The sequence below is a fragment of the Glandiceps talaboti genome, chromosome 1 (assembly GCF_964340395.1).
Source record: "Glandiceps talaboti chromosome 1, keGlaTala1.1, whole genome shotgun sequence".
In the NCBI taxonomy this organism is placed as follows: Eukaryota; Metazoa; Hemichordata; class Enteropneusta; family Spengelidae; genus Glandiceps; species Glandiceps talaboti.
The window spans coordinates 16,801,148-16,826,042 of NC_135549.1; positions in this window are offsets into that span (position 1 = coordinate 16,801,148).

Below are 24,895 nucleotides of genomic sequence, written 5' to 3' on the forward strand. Positions count from 1 at the left end.
CGCTGCCACGAAGTACTAATGATCATGATGAACCAACCACTGAGAATAAAAGTCCCTTTGCTGCCGTGTTTTCCTCGACTGAATCTGCTACTACCGAGGCCGATAACGAACCGACGCTGCCACGAAGTACTAATGATGAACCAACCACTGAGAATAAGAGTCCAATTGCTGCCGTGTTTTCCTCGACTGGATCTGCTACTACCGAGGGTGTGTACTATTTATTGTCTGTAATAATAAAATGCGAAAAACGCGTAGACAACAACTCTATACAACATGAAAGAGACAAACACAAACACAAAAACACACACACAAACAAACACAAACAAACACAAACACAAACATAAACACAAACAGACACAACACAAACACAAACACACACAAACAAACACAAACAAACAAACAAACACACACACACACACAAACAAACAAACAAACAAACAAACAAATAAATAAATAAACAAACACACAAACAAACAGACATACATACATACATACATACATACATACATACATACATACATACATACATACATACATACATACATACATACAGACAGACAGACAGACAGACAGACAAATACAAACACAAACACAAACACAAACACAAACACAAACACAAACGCAAACACAAACACAAACACAAACACAAACAAAATATCGACACCGACACAAACAAAATAGAACACAAACACAAACGCAAACACAAACAAAAAGCACAAACACAAACACAAACACAAACACAAACACAAACAGTAATTCAAAAGAACAGAACTTAGATAATAATAAACACTACAAAATATAAAGCGCTATTTAATGCATTGATTGAAAGACATAGAATAGATGGAATACACAGTTATTTTGGCAGTTTGTCGTACAAAATTAATCTAGTATTATCTAAAATTGAACGAGCTTTTCTAAAAATCTGTTGATTGTAAAACGATTTTTAAAAAAAGAAAACTCGTTTGTGGAACGCTGTTAACAAAGTGCATTTTTGTTATTCAAAATTAAATTGTGAAACCAGCATATGAAGGAAAAAGAGGAGAGTTTACCGACGCGTCTTAAAGGTCATTAAAATTATAAAACCATATATTGCACTGTCATTTACTAGGTTGATATAAAGTTTAAAGTTTAAAAGCATATGTTAAGAAATCCAGGTCTACGTGGAATTTATGTATCACTACGACACACTTTGGCAAAGAAGTAGAATTTCGTTATGACTACCATAGACAGATGATGAAAACCTGTTTGACCTTTGTTATTTTGGCTTTGTATGTTCACTAAGTACTGACGTAAACAGGTTCTGCACGTATTAGACATAATGTCTGAAAAAACACTGCTTTTCACTACAGGCTATATATATACAATATACAATACTATACAATGTCATTATAATAGAAATGTTGACACCAGCAACCTACAACTACATTATTCAGTCATTGAAATAAATCAAATAAATAATTGTATTGAAATTTTTGGAGGCTCTTAAAATACCCTCACTGAGCCCACTGAAATGCTACCTTTGTTTTCTGCAAGCAATATTTGCCAATTGAATGGGTCTTAAGATATCCATAGAACCAAGTGTGGGGTACTAATTATCCACACCCAAAGCATCATTTACTTACGTCAGAGGTATTGAACTGCACAATTCGTCGTGTACCCAAAGGTTATGATTTAAATTCTTTGGATAAAACGACTTTATCAAGGTCTGATAAGTTTGAATAGTGTCGGCGGGGTGGAAGTTGGATGGGTGGGTGGGTGTGGTGGGGGGTGTGGGTGGTGGGGTCTTTAATAAACTGGTGTTCAATTTAAAATGTATTGTAATACATTGTAACTGTTCCTGCAGACAAAATGAATAAATGAATGGATAAATAAATAAAATATACTTTTTATTTCGTTTATTGACAATTATCCGTTTTTCTCTTCAACACAGTGATTGATTTGTGTGTGGAAAACAATGGTGGCTGCGACCATAACTGTAATTTCAACAGCGAAACCTTAACAGCTGTGTGTTCTTGTGATTACAATTACTTATTGGATCTGGCTGATGGGAAGACCTGTCATGCATATTTTTGTGCAGGTATGCTAACAAAATAATATACAACTTGTGTTTAATTTATGACTTAATTACTGTGAACATAAAATATTGATGCATGTCATTAAAGTATCACTACAGTAGTAGTAGTAGTAGTAGTAGTGGTGGTAGTAGTAGTAGTAGTAGTAGTAGTAGTAGTAGTAGTAGTAGTAGTAATAGTAGTAGTAGTAGTAGTAGTAGTAGTGGTGGTATTGGTAGTAGTGGTAGTAGTAGTGGTAGTAGTAGTAGTAGTAGTAGTAGTTGTAGTAGTAGTAGTAGTAGTAGTAGTAGTAGTAATAGTAGTAGTAGTACTACTACTACTACTAGTAGTAGTAGTGGTTATTGTAATGGAGTCACAGTTTTTCTCGAGTAATATGTTACATATTTTCAAACGTTAATGCTTTACTGTGGAGTATACATCCTTCGTAACGTCCAGACAGAAAGAAAGACCAATCATGGATTGGACAATGTTCATTTCAACCGAAACATATAAAGTGTGGCTGCACACGATTGGATAATTTGGCCTGGGATATTCCACGAAACATACGTAACAATTCTAATATGGGGGGAGGCGTATATACATCTTCGTTTGCTTTACTACAGGTCCCGATAAAATTTATTCGTGCCTCGATGTGTGTATGTTTGAGTCACATTTTCGTTTGATTTACAGGACTGCGTTCCTTTGCGTTCAAGACAGAGCTGGCTCTCATCTATCACGAAGCAGTCAGTTATTGCATCGATCATCTTGCAGGTGTCATTCCGAATATAGACTCTTTTGGAATGCAGACAAATTTAGCTACTGCACTGATTGCTGGTAAAGGAGCCTGAACACCCGACCTGATTACATTGCGATCTAATCTGTATTTTTGATTCGCTGTATCACATGCACAAACAAATCTTGTGAGACAACGAAACAAAAACACAAATGGCAAAGTAACCATCACTTTAGTCTGGATGACCAGAATGTGGTTTCTAACCACAGGTACACTGTATAAATCGTAACGATCGATACTGTATAGGAACTATAGACTACCATCACTTGGACTGTAAAAAGGCCTTTCTATACTGAATAATTTTATATTAATGAGATCGACACACTATTTGAAATTAGTCAATTCTTCAACGAATGATACTGTAACACAATGACAGTGGCACATACTTCGTAGTATTCAACCAAAATAACAAAAACCGTCACTATATATATTTCGTATTCATATTCTTTATCCAAGATATGTGTAAATACTTGCGAATTAATATGTGTAAATACTTGCGAGTAGTATGAAATATAGGGTTTTTGGCCCACTTCTATTTTAATCTATTATTTAGCCAAATAAAGTCTCTTTCCTATATTAATAAATTTATTAATATATTTATATAAGCTATTAAAAGACAAAATAAATCTTACCCATAAAAATTGGCTAAAAAATGACTAAATTTGTTGTAGTTGTTATAAGTAAATTAACCGCTTAGTGAGGTCACAGATGTTTAATTAAACAAATAATAAGTATGTACATGTATATACATACAGTCACACTGTCGGCTAATTACATACATTTTACTATTGTATCTCTCTAATTGAACTGCCGCCTCAGGTCACAGCTGTTGCCTTAGGTCACAGCTGCCACCTCAGGCTACCATAGGAATGTTTATGTGTAGCAGCGGTAGTAGGTTACTATAGCATAGCTACATAGCAGGACAAGTTGGTTAAGCTAACGCACTAAACATCTTTCAACATGTCACAAATATTTTCACTCTTTTCATACTGTTTTTAGGTCAGATTACAAAGGTTATCAATGTCAGGTTATTCAATTAAACAGATAAGAATAGATATGTATATACATACAAAGACTATTAATCGAAATGTCAAACTATTGTTCTGGATTTTGGATTTGTCTTATACGAGAGAATTGCCTCACTTGCGGTAGGTCGGCACCAGAATTCAAATGTGTCAAGTGTAATAAACGCTTTCGGCATAAACATAATTTTTTAAAACATTTAAATATAAAACATTCCTGCGAGAATAGAAAACATGAATATCCTAATGAATGTTTAACATGCAAACGTGTTTTTCCTGGGTTTATTTGTGGTAAATGTGGATTTGCGTATAAATATAAATGTCATTTTAAGATACATTTAAAGAGAAATACACCTTGCATTAAACAACTTAAGAGAGATTATATTTATGAATGTGGTGAAGAAATTAAATAGTTATTCTTCCTTATATATACATATATAAAAATAAAAGTTGTAAGTTTAACAAGTTTTCAATGTTTATAAGACTTACAAGTTAAGAAGAAAAAAGCAATTGAACTAATAAATTTATATATGAATATATAAATCTTTTGATTATATATAATTATATACAATATGACAAAGATTTTGAACCCACGCACTAAGCGAATGATAACAGTTGGCGGACGTGCATACAATAAACTTTTACAGAATGACAATTTACAACATTTACCTAGGGTTTATATGACAAAGATTTTGAACCCACTCACTAAGCGAATGATAACGGTCGGTGGACGCGTATATAATAAACTTATACGGAATGGCAATCTACAGCCGTTGCCTGAGAATATCTTAGATTGGTCGATACCTAGTGGTCTCCCCCGACCATTAATGGAACAATATATCATTAATCCTATTACCAAACGCATGATTAAAATAGGAAATGATACGTATCAAACTTTTATTAATAAAGGCTATCATCACGTTGGTGGTGTTTTAATACCACCTAAATACCGTGAACTCGAGAGAGCTTTTAGAGGCTACGTTAAGTCGTATGAAATTGATATTACTGCGAATGAACCTCATACGCAATTAATTGAAAATTAATATTTAATAAAAGAACTTTTAAAACAAAATTTAGAAGATCAAGGTGGAATGAAAGCAATATTAACGTTGAATATAAAATTTGCTAAATACAACTTAAACGGTAACGTAAGTAACGCAAGTAACATAAGTAACGTAAACAATATGGATACAGAGATAAATGAAATAACAAATAATGGTTATTTTAATAGTAGTCCATTAGTAATTACAAATACTGATCAAACAGACGAACAAATGAGCGTAATTTTCGAAAGAATTCTTGAACACATCGCTAAATGGCTACGTGAAGGTTCTGGTTGGCAAATAAAAACACTTCTTAATTTTTTATGTAAATATTGTAAGATACGAACCTTTACAAGGTAACTCATATATAAAATTGCCGAAAGAACTACAACACCCAATGAAGGGCCTCATTAACATACAAAATAATGATAATGAGTGCTTTAAATGGTGTCATTTAGCATATAAGTTCCCAGTTGAAAAGGATAAATATAGGCCATCTAAATACAAACAACATATTAATGATTTAGATTATAGAGGAATAACATTTCCAGTAACCATAAAACAAATTCCTAAAATCGAAAACCAAAATAATATATCTATTTCCGTATTTGGTTACAATCACAATAAACAAGCATATCCAATTTACGTTAGTAAACAAACTAGTGAAAATCATCTTGATTTACTACTAATAACTCGAGGTGATAATCAAAAACATTATGTTTGGATCAAAGACTTTAATCGGTTCATATACGGTATAACAAATTATAAAGGAAGAAAGCACTTTTGTAGATATTGTTTACAGCATTTTACAACCGCAGATATTTTAAATCTGCATATTCCCATTTGTTTTGAAATAAACAAGACGCAGGCTATACGGTTACCAACCGAAGAAAATAAATGGTTATCATTTAAAAATTACCCTAAACAATTAAATGCACCATTTGTTATTTACGCAGATTTTGAATCTATAACCGAAAAAGTGAATACATGTATTAGCAATAATACGGTATTTACGCAACATTATCAAAAGCATGAAGTATGTAGTTTCGGTTATAAACTAGTCTGTTGTTACGATGACACATTTAGTAAAAAAAGTGTTATTTGCAGAGGGCCAGAGGCATCCAAGAAATTCATGGAAATGATGTTATCGGAAGTTGATTATTGTAAGGATATTAAACAACGACATTTTAACAAGCCTCTGTGTATGAGTACAAATGATGAAAACTGTTTCCAAAAAGCGACGCAATGTCATATTTGTGAAACGCTATACGAGAAAACTGATAAACGAGTCCGTGATCATTGTCATATTACTGGTAAATACCGTGGTTCAGCGCATGAATCTTGTAATATTAATTTCCAAGTAATGAAGAAAATACCCGTTATATTCCACAATTTAAAAGGATATGACAGTCATTTCATCGTACAAACCCTTGAAAATTTTAATGAAAAGATTAGTATTATCCCACATTCTATGGAAAAGTTTATGGCTATAATGGTTGGTACTAATTTAGTCTTCATAGATAGTTTAAATTTCTTGAATGCTTCATTAGAAAAACTCATTAATAACACGAGTGATTTTAAATACACGGAACAGGAATTCCCTAATATTTTAAAATTATTAACGAGAAAGGGTGTATATCCTTACGATTATATGGATTCCACCAAAAAATTCAATGATATTAATCTTCCACTAAAGGAAACATTTTATTCTATTCTAAATGAGACTGGTATTACCGATGAAGATTATGGGCATGCGCAAGATATATGGAAGCATTTTAATATGCAAACCATGGGTGATTACCATGATCTGTACCTTAAAACTGATGTACTTTTATTAACTGATGTATTTGAAAATTTCCGAAAAACATGCAATCTATACTATAACCTCGACCCTTGTCATTACTTCAGCGCTCCAGGATTATCTTGGGATGCCTGCTTAATAATGACTAAAATTAATCTCGAATTATTAACGGATATAGATATGCATCTATTTATAGAAAAGGGTCTCCGTGGAGGTATTTCATATATATCCGCTGGCCATGCAAAGGCAAACAATCCATATATGAAAGATTATGATCCTACTCAAGAATCAAAATACATAATGTATTTAGATGCAAATAATTTATATGGTTGGGCAATGGTTCAATCTTTACCAACGGTTGGATTTAAATGGGTTGATATAAATGGCCTTGGCGAGCTTGATTCGCTTGATTTAAGTAAGTACACCAATGAAAGTGACCGTGGATTAATTCTTGAAGTCGATCTGGAGTATCCTAATGACCTCCATGATCTTCATAACGATTATCCTTTAGCTCCTGAGAGACTATGTATTACCGAAGATATGTTATCTCCACATAATAAAAAGATACGTGACTTATTTAATATCAAATGCGGAAATATAGAGAAATTAACTACAACTTTGAAACCAAAAAGGAATTACGTACTTCATTTCCAAAACTTAAAACAATATTTATCACTCGGTTTAAAAGTCACTAAAATCCATAGAGCTATTGAGTTTAACCAATCGAAGTGGATGTCGCAATACATTTTATTTAACACGGAAAAAAGAAAGAAAGCAAGAAATGCATTCGAAAAAGATTTCTTCAAACTAATGAATAACTCTGTATTTGGACGAACCATGATGAATGTACGTAAGCATCGTAATATAAAATTATGTACGACGGAAAAACAAATCAAAAAATTAGTATATAAACCAACGTTTGTTACACAAAAAATTATAACTAAAGGATTGGTTGCTGTTGAAAACAAAAAGGAAAGATTAACCCTAAACCAACCTTTATATGTTGGGATGAGTATTCTTGATTTATCCAAAACTTTAATGTATGACTTTCATTACAACTATATCAAAGAAAAATATGGTTCATTAGCCAAGTTGTTATTCACAGATACCGACTCATTAATGTACGAAATTAAAGCTGTTGATCCCTTCAAAGATTTCTATCGAGACAAAGACCTGTTCGATAATAGTGATTACTCAACTGAGAGTCCATACTATTTTGGTTTTAATAAAAAAGTAATCGGTAAAATGAAAGATGAATGCGCCGGTTTGCCAATCACTGAATTTATCGGGCTTCGAAGTAAAATGTATTCTTATATCACAGAAACTTCGTCAACCCGAAAAGCAAAAGGTATTAAAAAGATAGTTATTAAAAAGAATATTACTCATGAGGAATATAAGACTGTCCTTTTTGAAAATTTACAAAAGAGACATTCTATGAATACTATTCGATCGATAAATCATCAGATCGGTAGTTATACAATCAATAAGACTTCTTTGAGTTGCTTCAATGATAAACGCTATGTTCTCGATCATCGTAACACGTTAGCATATGGTCACGTTAATTTAGGTAACTATAAGTAACGTTAGTAACTGTTAGTAACCTTAGTAACCTTAGTAACCTTTAAGTTAGCTCGAGTAGAAATGAAATTGGCCGACCATTAAAATCTATTGGATTGGTATTTTGATCAGTTATCCAAATTCGAAGATTAGTTATATACATTTGATTGATGGGTACTGGAATATTATCGGGAAATGAATAAGTAGTAGCTTTTCCTATATCATCCTGGTCCTCTAACATTAAAATTTGTAAATAATTAGACCTTTTCCCATTGATGTAATTAGTAGGTGTATCTATAATATCGCAATGGACTACGTATTCAGTCACAGTAAGAAAATTTGCTCTGTTTGGACTAATACCTGATGAAATATATTCTTTCTCTTCAAAACCAAGTAATCTCGCAAAATTCTTAGGCTTTGAAAAGTTTACTTTAACATTATCACCGAGTACCATCTGTGTTTTTCCCGTTGCTACAATTCTCTTAAAATTAATTAATTAACTACCAATCGCTTGCGATAATGTTTCTTCATTGTAATTACCCGGTTCTACTTTTTTAACTGATCGTTTAAGGTTAGCGGTAAAAGCAATTTCATTGTTTTCTTTCGTAATATTATGCCAGGAATTATATAGTTTACACTCTAATAATCGTATCTGTTTATAACCAACCAGCGTTTCTGTAAAATTGGTAGTAATATCACTAGATTTTCCATATATATACAACTTCATTGTTTTAATATTATAGTATATATATAATATATACGAATTATAATATGCCATCGCCATCAGATTTTGGACTAGGTAAGATAACACCTCGAGGATATGCACAATGATCTCAGAGATATTAACGCAAAAAAATTATTCGGACGAGATAATAATAAAGATTTTATTTTAAGATGGAAAAATGAAAAGAAAATATATAATATAGAACCATCGGCGGTTCAATTAAACCATGAACATACTAATAATTTAGCAGATTTAAATGATGTGGATGATACGATCGAAGAATATAAAGTATCAAAACATCATGTGCCATTTGGTTTTGCGTATAGCAACAGAGCTGCTACGTTCTATACTTTTGATTTACCACGAGATTATGTTGAAATGCTTGAAAAACCATTAACCATTGATCATGGTTTAACTGATCGAGTTCCTTATGTGTCAGTTTATAATAACAATGATAAAACATTTAGTTTAGCTGATATCAGACTTTATTTACCGGAACCAGATCCTAGACTAGACCTGTTGAACTTAAAGCTGCATTTAAAATTGGATGAGACAACAACATTAGTAGATAATGACAATATGAATTCAGGGAAATGGTTTTGTGATTATGCCCTTGATGAAGGAGATATTAAGTTATTTTATGATACGCAGTTTAAAACATTCGCTTTGAAACCTGTTGATGTGGCTAAACTAGAATTGTCTAGTGCTAGTGATGTGGCAGTGGATGATATGAAGAAAGTAACCAGCGGTACCATTATTATCGAATGTATTAAATTAAACACCGAGGGTGAATACGATACTTTCTTAGATGGATTTTCAATAAAATGTCAACGACGTATATTATTAACAATTAAAATTCAGATTAAAAACAATAATATTAATGTTACTTTTACAGAAAATATAGCGTCGTTCACATTAGCGGAAGGATTACTGGAAAATGAAGTGTCACACGCAATAACAGAAGAGTTAAAGTTTCTAAATATTAAAACGATAACTTTGAAACGTTTGTTTCTTATAGATTTTAAAGTATTTTAAATATAAATAAAAAAAAAATTAAAAAGATTAATTATATATACACATAATGTAATAATGACCACAACAATAAACGTTAGTAACTCTCGCAGCTTATGTCTCAATGATCTTAGGGATATTAAAATTAAGAAACCAATCACAGGTGTTAAATATCACTTAGAATATGAAAATAATATGTTTAAATTAAAACCGATTCCACCTCCAAAGCCTCCTAGCGGTACAATATCGGAGCCAGACAGGATTGCGATAATTGAATTAGATTATAAAAAAGTTGTTAGATTATTCGTAAATGAATTTTCTCATATAATAAACACGGATAAAGTAATATTTGATAGTGATACAAATGATTACTTTATTCAACCAGGAGCTTATCACATTCAACATTTTATAGACTCCGCTAGTATTTCTAAGGATATTGAAGAGAGCTCAATAATTAATTTTAATATAAAATTCGATGATAAAATTAAAATATTTCAATCAACATTCGTTATAAACAAACAAATTATACCGGCATCTGTGTCTCGATTAATTCATACTAAAAAAAGGGTTAAAGTCACTCGTAGTTTTACGGTCTTCGATCGCGGTTATAGAAAAATAACTTATCGTTCCACTTTGATTATCAAACCTTTAAAAAATAATATTTTTAAATATATAGCATAATTGTAGTGATACCACAAATGATTGATCAAAATATTAAAACGATACAAGACCTGCAAGCTTTAGTCGATTATCTTATACGAGTATGTAGTGCGTATAGACGTTCTTATAAATTATTAAGTCGTGTTAATAAAGGAATACTTATTACTAGTGGAATTATTTCAGGAGTTGGTGCATTAGCTGCCGTTCCAACGATACCTGTTTTTATTAGTTTATTAGCAGCTGTTCCTATAGTCGTTACAGTTGTCAACCAAAACTTAAAATTATCGGATAAAGTATCACGATTAAAAGTACAATATAAGAATTTCAAAGAATTACTAACATATACGCAAGCAAATATTTACTCTGAAACACCTCAAGAACTTATTCAAGAAGTATTTATGAAGTCTCTCGAAATGCAAAAAACTGCTAATTATACTCCACCTTTAGAACGTTATTTAAAGTATTATAAACTGAATGGTTATTCAGATACCGGAGGTACCGGAGGTAATATTGAAAATCAGAAATCAAAAATAATGAAAAAATAATGTTTACTAATATAATACACTATGGATCAGTATTTGCGAGACTTGTATTATAATTCTGATTTAGCATACAGCGGCATCGCAAAATTGTGGCGTAAAATCAAAGACTCAGATAATAAAAAAAAAAAAAATATAAGGAATTGAAACAATGGTTGGAACAGCAAGAAGTGTACACTGTGCACAAACCAGCGATTAAAAAGTTCCCTTACCGCAAAGTATATGTTTCTGGAATCGATGATCAGTGGCAAGCTGACATTGTAGATATGCCTAATGACCAGAGTAAGAATCATGGGCAGGGGAACCCTGGTTATCGTTACATCCTGACTGTTATCGATGTGTTATCTAAGTATGCCTGGGCGATACCACTCAAGTCAAAATGTGGTATTGAAATGGCTGACTCCTTTGAATTAATTTTTAAAGACCGTGAATCAAATAAAATACAGTTTGATGAAGGACGAGAATTTTACAATAAATACGTTAAAGATATCTTCGAAAACCGTGAAATTGAGTGGTTTAGTACACGGTCAGATAAAAAGGCATCGGTTGTCGAGCGTTTTAACAGGACACTTAAATCACGTATGTATAAATATTTTACCGATAAACAAACTAAAAATTGGATCGACGTACTAGATCATTTAGTGAATGGTTACAATAATACTTATCACAATTCAATCCACATGACTCCGAAGGAAGCATCGTTACCGAAGAATGAAAACATCGTTTGGTATAATTTGTACGGTGCTTATCTCTCTGTTGAATATGGAACTCCGAAGTTTAATATCGGTGATACCGTGAGAATTTCCAAATACAAGAATGTGTTTGCCAAAGGATATCTACCAAACTACACGCGTGAACTTTTCAAAATCAAACAAATTATCTTTGGTCCCGTTATTGTTTACACTCTGGAAGATTTATCGGGTGAAGACATTGAAGGCACGTTTTATGAGCAAGAATTATCGATTGACACGACTAAAGAATCGAAGCGATACAAAGTTGAAAAAATATTACGTAAGAAAAAAATCAAAGGCCATGAATACGCATTGGTAAAATGGTTAGGATATGACGATAAATTCAATTCTTGGGAACCGATTGAAAATATCAAAAAATTAAAATAATGTAATGAAATAATGAATTAAAATAATATAATGTAATAATATATAGTACATTACAAAATGTTTGGAGAACGTAATATAACTAATTTTTTAAATAAATACAAAGACGTCCTTGGTTTTAATATAGAGCTAGAATGGGACAACTTGAGAAGAAAAAATATGCACGTATTAATTGTAAATGCGGGAATAAAATTGAAAAGATCAAAGTTTATATCAGGTTATTTTATCCTTTTGTAAAGAAGTCGAAAAAAAGAATTTTTTTAAACGTATAGAATTCATAAGTTTATTTCCAGAGACAGAGGACAATCAAGAGATTAAATTTTTAAATGAATACTGGGTTCTTAAATTAATACAAGATACTAGAAACAGGCGTGTATTTCAAGATAATTATGGAAATTTATTAGTATGTTTCATATAATTTTATATAGTTTCACATAATTTATGTAATTTATGTAATTTATGTAATTTATGTATATATATGTATATAACCCTTTAATATACATGTATTAGAAAAATGTGGACATTAGGATTACCAGATAAAAAAACAAACAAGAAAGCCACCCTTCGGACCCTTCGGAAAACAGCTGCCACCCCAACTACAGGAGTCGCAGCAGGAGTCGAAGCAGTCGCACTTGCTACACTATCCAAAACCATTTACTCTAAATACACAAAATGCTAACAGTTTACACAGTTTACACAGTTTACACCGTTTACACTATGCACTACACCAACCATTTGATAGTATAATGTCCGTGGATATACGAGACATATTAATCAACATGGTTGTTTATGTAAGTGAAACCGATCGATTCAATATAAAATTGAGAGATATATTCAAAAACTACATAATAATTCATAAAAATGCAAAAACTGCCAACGAGTGGTTGAAAGGTCCAAATATGCAGCACTGGGATCAACAATTGAATTTTGCTGTTTGGTTAGCTACGACCGGATGCGGTGTTAGTATTCATGATCATCTGTATAATGAAGAGATCCCTAAACAGATTCAATCATTTTTTAGATTTCACGTGTACTTTACTATAAGAAGAATATTGAATGAACTTTCTTGTCCACTACCTGACGATCCCGATACTTTTAATAAAATCGATAATTTATATGATGTACCGTCTTATCATAAAATATGCGATGAATTCGGATTAGATTATAATACAGATTTCAGATTCACGTATGACACATCGGGAAACAATGGTATAGGTGTCGGTTATGAGTGGTGGAAAAAACCATATATAAAAGATATTCAATATAAATATCAAAGTACAATGGTTGAAAACCCCGATGCCACAGATGAGGCTCGCAGAAGTTGGCATTGGTATAAATTTCAAAATCCCCATTATAAACAATATAATTATTTTGTTTTACCAAATAGCGTGGGTTTTACGCAAGCGGGTTTAGGAAGATTGAATGGATCGATCGAATCTTATGTATATTGCGTGTTAGGAAGTCAAGCAGACACGCGAGTAAGTATAGCAGACTCTGGCGGTGCTGGACAAGAAACGAGACAAAAAATGATTTCATTACTCGAGGATGAGACGAGAGGCATTAATGAGGACGATATTAATGAGGACGATAGTATACCACGTTATCAAAATGTAATTAATGCAACGAGGGTAAAATTAGATCTAGCCATTTCTCCTTCTTTATGGTTAATCCTGTAAAATGATTATAAATTTGAATACGAATGTTGCGGGTTATAACAATTTCTTACAACAAGCGACAGAAGATATGAAATTCGGTTATAACAATATAAATAATGATGTAAAAGAATCGGCATTAAAAGAAATGGAAGGCCATGACGATCCGGTGCAACGACTAGATGCATCAGTATCGTCAGAATCGGTAGCATCGCCAGCAGCCGAAGCAGTGGTAACAGTGCCAGCAGCGGTAACAGCGCCTGGCGAGCGTGACGTTGTTCATGAATATTCAACGATGGGAATAATAGTTGGGACAATATTTTTAAGTTACTTTTTTATATAGTATTTATATAGTAGTAGTAAGACTGTAAGATGGCTGACTATAATCCTTTCGATATTAATGTAGATGAAAATGTAGATGAAAATGTATATGACCCTGAAGTAGACTTGGAAATGACAGACTACGAACAAGATTCATTGGATTTTGAATTAATGGATGGCTTCCAGGAAACATCATTCACAGATCCTACAGTTGAACCCGCTGGAGCTAAATTGACTGGATTTAAAAATAAAATATTGGAAGATATTATTGATGCAGTTATCCAAAAAAGTGGTGTGCCAGTTAATCGAACTGAGTTACGATTAAATACACATGTAAAGGATGGAGAGTTGTATGATAATGTAAAAAATCAAAACATTACAAGAAACGGTAAACTTTTAGCTTATAGTACAATAAAAAATAAAATTGGTACTGCAGCTGCTAATAGGCTTTTCGAGGATACTGCTGCTGCTGCGACTACAGCTACCGCTAGTGGTAGGACCGGTCCGTCGTTACCTTTAAAAGTGGATGAAGTCGAAGCAATAGATTTAACACCACCAATGGTTGGTCAATTAAGAGACTATCAAGCTTACCTCAGAAGAGACACTGTAGGTAATAAAGATGAAATCAGTAAGATTGAAAACAAAATTGAAGAATGGAATGAACTCAATCCTGAATATACAATCATGCGTAAAGAAATTGATACAGCAGTCAAAAGTTTAGAAGATTTGTATAATAGAAAAAAAAGAATTGGAAAATAGACAAAAAATCGAAGAATTAACGCAAGATGAAAAAAAGGAATTAGGTAGAATTGAGATTCATATTTTAAAATATAATAAAGAAACTAATATTTTAAATAATAAATTAGCTGAAACATCTTCTTTGAAAGAAGTACTCAAAGACCCGAGTCTTAGTATTAAAGATAAACTGGTGATTCTTTTCAAACGTAATGGAGTTACTATAGTTTCATTGGCAACAGCACTCGGTTTAGTTATAACTACCATAGCTATTGCATTAGGTATTAAATCACCACCAGTTGGTCCTACCGCTCCTAGCGGTCCTAGCGGTAGCGGTAGCAGTGGTGGTCCAGTCAAAGCAGTTATTAAACGTGTTGCGGATGTATTAAAATGGTTAGGTAATAAAGCAGCTATAGCACTGCCAGGTATTATTGGTTCTATCGTGTCATTCGTTTTAAAAACAGCGGGACAAGTTGTAGGATTTATAGCTGAACATGTATGGCTGTTGGCAACTGCAATAGCGATATACCTTTATGAACGGATTTTAACTAAACAAAACAAAAAAAATGAAATGAAATGAAATGTATTTTAGTATAATATATATATAGTATAATATATAGTATAGATATAGTAAAAGAAAAAATGCCTTACAATAGAGAACTACAAGGTGACTACTCAAAATTGAACGCACTCGGTAGTAAAGGAGAACGAACTCATCACGTTGTAACGAATAATCCAAATAGTGCAAAACCCGGTGAAACTTTATATATCAGATGTCCAAAATTAGAAGACACTATTGTTCTAACGGGTAAATTCAATCTCGTTTTTGATCTTAAACTAAACGGTCATAATAAGAACTTCGTTGTTCAAAACCTGTCCGCTAACATCATCAGTAATTTAATTTTAAAATTCAAAGGGGCAAAATTAATGGATTTATCAAACTATAATTTAATACAAACGTATAAAGATCTGTATTCAGATAGAACAAATAAAACGCTGTATGGAATTCAGTCAGAAAATCTCCGAAAATTGAGAAGCGATAATATCGATGGAGTTGGTGGTGGGAATTATTTAGGAGAGGGTGCACTTCATAAAGCATACGGTAAAAAATATGCGATCGATCTAGCGAAATTGCATCCTATAATGAATGGTCATGGAGCCGTATATCCTTCGAGCTTAGGAAGCCATATCGAATGGGAGATTACTCTCGCTCCCGTTAATAAAATCCTAGTAAGTGAAGACGAGACTAGTTGGGATTATGCTTTAAAAAACATTCAACTTGAATATGAAACGATAAGAGATCCAAAGTTAGCTATGGAAATAAATGGTTATTATAACAGCGGTAAAAGTTTTCTTTACGAGCATATTCATCATGAGAGAACATTTAACTTCCCTGGTACGGATACAATTATTAACCAGAACATTAATGTACCACGTAGAAGCTTGAAAGGAATTTTTATATTATTCAGTACACCACAGCTACAAAATGCATTAGACACCGAACTATTCTTTAATCCTAGTATTAATTCTGTTTCAATAACGATAGAAGGTATCGCAAATAAAGTGTATGCACAGGGATTATCTCCTAGAAAATTTTGGGAAGAAACCAGACGTTATTTCATGTCATCCGAGTTCTGTTGCGATAAACTAGAGGAAATAACTGAGGAAAACTTTCTGTAAATAAATATTGTTTGTTTATTGATTTAAGAAGTTTTAAGGATAATAGATATCACGGTAGTTGTCTGAAAGTCATGAACACAAAAGATGGGGTTCAACTGGAAATTCAACGAGAGGCTACAGACCCGCAAGAAAGAATAACCACAAATATTTTCCTTATTAGTGATGCTATGCTTAAAATTCAAGAATCTAAATTAAAATCTATTATGTATTAACATTATTAACATATTAACATTATTAACATATTAATATATTAACATTATTGATAGTATAGAATAACTCATATTAATATGTCTAAAATGATCTGGCTTGACCCTCCTTTCAATATGCTTATTAGTGCACCGACATGTTCGGGTAAAACAGAGTTCATTATGGAACTATTACAAACGTATTATAAAAACGTATTCGATTATATAATCATAATCTGTCCGACGTTCATAAACAATAAAGCTTATGATAAAAAATGTATTTACAAAGACTCAGACATTATTATAATGATTCCCAACATAGAAAAAATAAACGAAAATATTGAACTCGCGTATGAGTGTTATAAAAGTAATGAAAATACAAAAAGTCTAATTATACTAGATGACTGCGCTTTCACGAAGGATGTCAAATCTCGTGTCAATATTTTAACTAAGTTAGCATTTTCAGCTCGTCATGATAATATTAGCGTATGGGTACTTACGCAACAATTTACGAGTATCGCCAAGACATTTCGAGAAAACATCGGTATGCTCGTTCTGTATTACACACCGAGTAAAAATGATGTTAAAGAAATAATTGAAAACTATGGGATGGAATTAAATAAGGAAGAAATTAATGAATATATAAAACAATTAAAAAATACACCTTATAGTAAATTAGTATTTCGTTTAAGACAACCGTATAGTATAGAACTGGTATAGATTTAGTATAATTAATCTGGTACAGTTATGTTAATCAATGATGTTATCAATATTTGTTGGTTCTTATGGCTAACTATTGCGTTAGTTATCATCTACTATTTTTATAAAATAAATAAAAATATAAATAATATTTTACTATTATTATATAGTTACTATAACAAAATGGAACAAACATTGTCAGAGCTCACTATTTTACAACCTACAACACCGACAGCAGAGCCACAGGTGTCCCCAATAGTTACGTACAGAGAAAGATTACTTTGTATCATTGCTGCTGGACAATCAAAAGCTTTCTTAGGAAAAAATTTCACTCTTGAATATATTGAAAAAGCGAGCGATAAAGAAATTGAAAAATATTATAAGATATATGAAAGCACTTACAGTTCTCTCGTCAGTGACAACATTGTAAATGGAGTTTTATTTGGGATTAGTAAATTAGTAGGACTTGTGCTTCCAGTACATGATGTGAATAAATTAAGTGACGATTTGAAAAACAATTTTCTCGTTACGAGTCCATTCAAACAACTTACTGGAAAGTTAGCATATAATTATGGTCCTCTTTTGGCATTGACAAGTGGTGGTCTCACTATTTTAAATAATATTAACTTTACAACACACAATGTTAACACTGTTAACACTGTTAGCACTTGTCTCCACAAGAAAAGTGACTTGACTGAAAAGAATAGTCAAATTGAAAAAAATGACTCGAATGACTTTAATAACTTGAGACAACTTGGACAAGAACTTGTTAGAGAACTTGCTATAGAACTTGATCAACAACATGAACAAGAACTTGATCAAGATATTGAAAACAACTTGAAATTAACTTGATTAAAAATAAAATAATTTTAAAAAAATAATTTAAATATTTTGTATTATATAGTTATTATATAGTTATTATATATATATATATATATATATATATATATATATATATATATATATATATATATATATATATATATATATATATATATATATATATATATATATATTAGTGTAAAAATGAGTGATACAGAAAGTGTAACACAACCTAAAGTAGAAACTCAAGTAAAAACTCAAGTAGAATCTGTTACTACAAACAGTAAAACTAAAAATCCAGGTCGAGTTGAATGGGGAAAAAAATTAGCAGTAATTTCAGCTGAAGCAAAAAAACGAAAAAAAATTAAAAATGAAAAACATGTTAGTCGATAATAACGTTAAATCAATGGGATCAACGGAGGCAACTAAGGCAACTGAAAGTAATGAAAGCTCGCAATTTAATAATACTATGGTTATATTAACTCTTGGTTCATTAGTAATTGGAGCAGCTGGTTTATATTATAAAAGACAATGGTTTTTGCAATCAAGTGATATTGTAAGCATCAAGTCGTCACCAGAGTATAAACAATTAACGACATTAGAATCAGTTAAAAATAGTGCCTCGCAAGCCCCGCAAGCTTCGCAAGCTCTACTTGAAATGGAATAAAAGAATGATATGGAACATTAATTATTTTTATTTTTTTATTTCATTTTTATTTCATTTATTTTTATATATTATATAATATATATATATATATATATATACGCAATATACAATGACGGACTATACTAAACTAATCGTAAATGACCTATATGATGGTGCAGTTTTATCTGCTTTAACAATAGCTAATAGTTTTATACTTGACAAGACTATGAAGATGGCCCCAGACAGTCCTAAAACAAATACTTCATTCAAGAAGTTTGCTTCTCTCGCAATAGCTGTGAGTGGAGCAGTATTAGAGAAAGATATGTTGGAACAAAGAAATATGTTGCCAGTTGATCCTTATAAAGGAATGTAATATATTAAAAAAGAATATTTTATATATCTTAATAGTATATATACTATACATAATGGGTGCAGCTGTTGCGATGATAGTTGGTGGAGCTGTTTTAAATGCAACTGCCTTTGTTGGAGGTAGTTATGTAGCTAAGGCAGCTTCAGGTGGCGACGATATGAAAGAAGAACATGAAAAAGAATTAAATAGACATGATTTAGCTTTGGAGAATTTCAATAAAGATCGAGAAGTATGGTTGGAACATAGGCAGAAAGTATTAGATTTTATAGCGAAACAAAAAAATTTAGATGTTCATGCGAGACAAAATCTGGTTCTGACTGATCAAAACTTAAATTTATATCTTGAATTTCATCCAGAGAGTACGCAGAGTACACAGAGTACACTCACCAGTCTTGACAGTCTTGACAGTCTTGCCAGTCTTAAAAATGAACCAGAATTTAGTGACTATTACCAACCTTCCGATGATATGAAGTTATATCAATACATTTATTTAGCTGGTGGTGGAATATTATTAGTTTATTTAATAAAAAAAATAATATAATATAATATAATATAATATAATATAATAAACTAATAAACTAACTATACAATGGAATGTCAATTATGTAAACGACTTTATTGTGATTTAATGAACAAAAAAGTAAACGAAAAAAACTGGTATAACATCATACATTGTAACATATGTAAAAAAATCAATATACCTCATGATTATATTTGTAAAAACATTTGCGGTAAGATCTATGGAAGGTTTCACTGTTTTGACTGTTGTAATTCATTAAATAAACCTTTAGATGAATCTTCAGATAAATCTTTAGATGAATCTTCAGATAAATCTTTAGATAAATCTTTAGATAAATCTTTAGATGAATCTTTAGATGAAAACTTTGAACAAGACCAAAGAAGTCAAAACAAACAAAAAAGTAGAAACATCTATAACCCTAAAAACCATATTAAAAAAGTTTTTAAAAAATATAAACTAAATTATTATCTTTTAAGAACTGTTACTATAATATTTTTATCAATTAGTGAAGTTTATATAGAACTAACACGATATCGATCACTCAACTTTAGCGTAATTATAAAAGCAATTCGATTATATTTAGGAGAATATCAGGAAGCTGCACTAATACCAGAGTTGAAAATGGAAGCATTTTCGCAGAATCAAATTTTAAAACGATTTTGGGATAAATGGAATGCAGAATATCCAGAGATAGTGAGATTTAGTTGGTGGCGTTTACGATGGCGTCAAATCTTTTTAAAACTGAAGCCTTGCAGTCTTGCAGTTAAATAAACCAAAAAAATAATATTTAACCAGTTGAGAGAATAAACAATGAATCCTGAGGTGGCAGCTGTGACCTAAGGCGACAGTTGTGACCTGAGGCGGCAGTTCAATTAGAGAGATACAATAGTAAAATGTATGTAATTAGCCGACAGCGTGACTGTATGTATATACATACTTATTATTTGTTTAATTAAACATCTGTGACCTCACTAAGCGGTTAATTTACTTATAACAACTACAACAAATTTAGTCATTTTTTAGCCAATTTTTATGGGTAAGATTTATTTTGTCTTTTAATAGCTTATATAAATATATTAATAAATTTATTAATATAGGAAAGAGACTTTATTTGGCTATATAATAGATTAAAATAGAAGTGGGCCAAAAACCCTATATTTCATACTACTCTTGCGAATATAAATTAACAGAGGGCAAACTTTAGAGAGAATTTTAGCTGTTGAGGTCATTACCAGACTGAGTGGACCGTTAGCAAATAAACACTGAAATATATATATATATATATATATATATATATATATATATATATATATATATATATATATATATATATATATATATATATATATATATATATATATACACAATGTATATATATAATATATATATAAACTCTCTCTATATATAAACTATATATATATATATAGTACATTAAATCAAATTGAGGAAAGAAAAATGACACGTGTGAGGAGTCGAACCCATGTCCTCTTTAATAATATTAGCCAAAGTGCTCTAGCCAGCTGAGCTAACGCCTCAATTGCTTGATTTCCGTGTGTCCTCCTTGTGTGTATCTTTCTATTCCTCATTAGCTCAACAGCTGGCTAGAGCACTCTGGCTAGTATTTAGGGGACGTGGGTTCGAATCCTACATGCGTCACTTTTCTTTCCTCAATTTGATTTTATATATCAGCGATCATCAGCGATAGCATTGGGATTGTTAAGGTCGATATGTACACGTACATGTTTGTGTACATATGTAGTGTAACAAGATGGTCGGACTAAGCTGTTTCTTATGGAGGTATACTTCTACAATTGGGAAACATGGCGACATTTGGAGACTAATTCAGAATTTTTGTTCAGTAGCATGCTCTTGTCAGCATTGAGCAGAGATTGCAATTTTTCGTCTCATTTACATGTGTAAGCAGCCCATGATATACCACTACTAACCCACTCAGTAGTATATGGTTGGTTCCTTTCTTTCAAATTCCAACTTGTGTGGATAGCTCTGTGCTATACTGGGGCTTCTGATGAGTAAATATGTGCGTGTGGTTTGAGAATTGTTGTCTAAATGTTATTTCTGTTAGCCCAGTTTTGTGTTGTTGTCATTTGATGTGACTTGTGCCCTGTTCGTCTGGAAGGTACGCCGTGACGGGGCGCCCTCACACATCGGTCATCCCCTAGAGGAGGCAGGTGAGGGCGAAACGTCACAACGTATCTTACAGTATAGTGCCCTGTATATTACATTGGTTGATAGGCAGTTACCGTTGAGTGGACATTGTCTGCGATCTCTACAGCTGCAGGATTTATCGGATGCTTGTGCAAGGTATATACGGACTGCCTTGAGTGGTCTTTCACAATACTTGCTATGTTTGTCATACAACTGTAACTTAGTTTAACATTTTCTTTGTTGAAGATCTTATGTAGTGTTATGTTTTTTGGGAAATTCCTCTCAATAAGTTGCTTCTCTTCTCAGTTCCCCCATGGGGTCTCCGTAAATAGTAACATTTCCTTATAGCCGCTGTTTTTCATCAGTGCAGCATTATAGACAGGTGCAAACACGTTCAAACACTTCAAACACTTCTTTGCTGGAAGATTTGCTGGATACACATTTACCTATTGCTGTCGGGTTACTGTCGGGGGTGGTTTTAGAGAATGTTGATGTACACTGGTTGGTCATATGGTTTTCTGTATGGTATATTCTCCATGGTTTGATTTTGGTGCTTTCTTTATATACGTTCTGCTTGGTTCCAATTGATGTTTTTGAAGACAGCTAAACCGTCGTCTTTATATAGGCCAATACTGCTCTTCTGATGTTTTTCCATAAGGAATAGTTTAGTCCGACCATCTTGTTATGAAATATGTACACAGACAATTGAATCCTATGTATCATCGAAACAATAAACAGTACATTCCGGCTCAGACCACTTATAACTATAAAGAGATTCCGGCCAATAACGTCGTCCACGTCATTTTGAAGTTTCAACAAGGGAAATTAAATAAGGCTAATGTTAATATCAATTTTGAAATTATTTCATCACAAAGATCGTAATTGTTCTGACCGGAATATACTACGGATTATTTTACCCCCAGTGTATTTGAAACAATAAGTTTTAAATATAATTAAATTAAAATAATGAATTTAATTAGCGTTGACCACGTGCATTGGCATCGTATGACTTCGCGTGTTTTGCAACCATCTCTTCAATGTTCTCTCTTTTAGAATTGCGTAGCGAATGTTATTTGAAGACAGGTGCTTCTGACTACCGAGGTTTTGTATCACAAACTCGAAATCACATCCCTTGTCAAAATTGGCTTCACCAATCACCTCATGATCATGATCGTATGCCTGATAATTTTCCGAACGCGGGTTTAGGGGATCATAATCACTGTAGGAATCCAGATGGCTGGCAAACTGCCTGGTGTTATACAACTGACCCGGGCGTACGTTGGGTATATTGTGATATTGGTGTAGCATCGGAAGACTGTGGTAAGTTCAAAAAATATGTTATCAACGTTATACCAAATTGCGTTTTACAGTAATGCAAGTTTTGGGACAGTCAGGGAAAATTAATATTTAATGCTCCTGTCTGTGTGTCTGATGTGTGTGTGTGTGTGTGTCTGTATGTCTGTCTCTCTCTCTCTCTCTCTCTCTCTGTCAGTCTGTGGATACGATATTTCAAAAAAAAACTTCATCAATTTTAATGATAGATTCTTATAATTTGGCCACGTGTCGATACTAAGCAATTGTATGTGTCATATAAGCTTCTGTAAAGCTTGTTCGTGTAGTTTTTACTTTTAATGAGTCATTTGCATAATTGATTATTTTGTCATGAGGCAATATCTTCGGGAAAATTGGCCACGTGTCGATACTAAGCAATTGTATGTGTCATATAAGCTTCTGTAAAGCTTGTTGATGTAACTTTTAGTTCTAATGAGTCATTTGCATAATTATTTTTGGTAATTATTAAATACTTTTATATGATGTATAATATATACCTTTAAGCTCGTTAGTGCAGCTTGTAATTCTAACGAGTCATTTGCATAATAGTTTACATTAATTTTGTGCAAACATTGACAATAGCAAAACACATTTGTCCTATCAAGCTGACTGATGAGTCATTCACATGATTTATCATTTTGTCATTAGGCATTATCGTAAGAACGCATTTTTCAAATTTCATATAATTCTGAACAAAAATTGATCGCAGCTGTAATGGGTCATTGATAATTTCTGGTATAGTAGGTAAGATAGTAAGGATGCAAACTTCGAAATTCGTATGATGGGGTCTCTTCATTAGTGATAATAAAGCTAATTATTTAGTTAAAAAGAATTCAAAATTTAAAGAGACACGAATTTTCATAATTAATGATTTTGGCCATATATGCATCAGAACAAAACGCACATGTCTGATATCGCTTGAGGGGATACTTTTAATTTAGTCATTTGCATATATAATGATTTTGGCTATATCTTATCAATGTAAACTTCAAATTTCGTACAATTTGGTACATACATCGATCAGAACAAAACGCACATGTCTGATATCGCTTGAGGGGATACTTTTAATTTAGTCATTTGCATATATAATGATTTTGGCTATATCTTATCAATGTAAACTTCAAATTTCGTACAATTTGGTACATACATCGATCAGAACAAAACGCACATGTCTGATATCGCTATGAGGGGGTACTTTTAATTTCATTGAGTCATTTGCATATTTAATGATTTGGAGCATTAACATTGACGATACCAAAAAGGAACTTGTAATTTCTATTTAGTATATACATTGAAGATAACAACTGATGATAACATGCATACGACTCGTACGACTGGGGGGGGAGAACAATATAATTTTGGTCAAATTTTTTTGTATCTAAAACTGTCCCTGGAGCATAATTATTCTAATTCCTTACGAAAAACGTTTCGCCTGTTCACCATCGTTTTGT